Source organism: Condylura cristata, unplaced genomic scaffold, assembly GCF_000260355.1.
Source record: "Condylura cristata isolate star-nosed mole 26May11 unplaced genomic scaffold, ConCri1.0 scaffold00076, whole genome shotgun sequence".
Classification (NCBI taxonomy): Eukaryota; Metazoa; Chordata; class Mammalia; order Eulipotyphla; family Talpidae; genus Condylura; species Condylura cristata.
In genome coordinates, this window is record NW_004567177.1 from 86,270 (window position 1) to 87,080 (window position 811).

The 811-nt window shown below is 74.0% G+C and overlaps 1 protein-coding gene across 1 annotated transcript in view; it reads left to right on the plus strand.

Annotated features, from left to right (window-relative positions):
* Nucleotides 1–811, plus strand: part of MLLT4 (myeloid/lymphoid or mixed-lineage leukemia (trithorax homolog, Drosophila); translocated to, 4) — a 21,900-nt gene that overhangs the window by 12,895 nt on the left and 8,194 nt on the right. The gene's annotated exons all lie outside the window — the stretch shown is intronic.

Sequence of the window (811 nt, forward strand, 5' to 3'; positions counted from 1 at the left end):
GCCCGGCCGGACACGCAGAGCAGCGGTGGGGGGCTGGCCGTCTGGGGAGGCGGTGCCTGAGGCCCGCACCTGGCGGGGACCCGGCAACGCCCAGTCCCTGGGGGAGACCCACGGCCAGGCCTGCTGTTGGGAGCTGCGGGCAGTGGCCGAGGTTCAAGTCTGCCCGTGGGGGCCTGTGGGCCCCCGCAGCCACACCGTGACCCTGGCGCTGGGCCCGGGGCTGCGCGCCCTGACACGGGGCTGGGATGCCCGCGGGGGAGGCGCTCGCTGCCTGGCGGGCGGCTCGGGAAGGGGGTCACGCAGGCGAGTCCAGCTGGCAAGGGCAGCCCGGGCTTGCTGTGGGCCATCCCAAACAGCTGCGGGGCTGGGGGTGCCCCTGTGGGGGCCGGGGTGCCAGAGCCGAGGGCGTCTCAGGCAGGCTGCATGCAGGTGAAAGGTGGGGGTGGGTCCTGGTGTCCCCCAGAGGTGCTGTGTGGGGCAGGGCGGGCCGCGTCCCCGGCACACTGCTGGCGCCATGACTCCCCACTGGGCCTAGAGAGGCGGGCGGGCGGGCGGTGCCAGCTGTGTGGAGGCCGTGGTCAGGTTGGTCTCTCCTTGCCGGCGGTGCTCAGCCTGGGCCATCACGGGGCTCCGTGGGCCACAGACACCCAGCGCTGTCCTCTGCTGTAGGGGTTTTCTGGGGTGACTAAGCAGGGCGTGTGGCCACGTAATATTCCGAATGGCTGAAGCTGGCTGGGACCCCCCGGAGCTTTGGGAGCGCGGCCCCGACACCGCCGCCAGGCGCTGCGCTGGGCAGCCCCGCGCGGGCCCG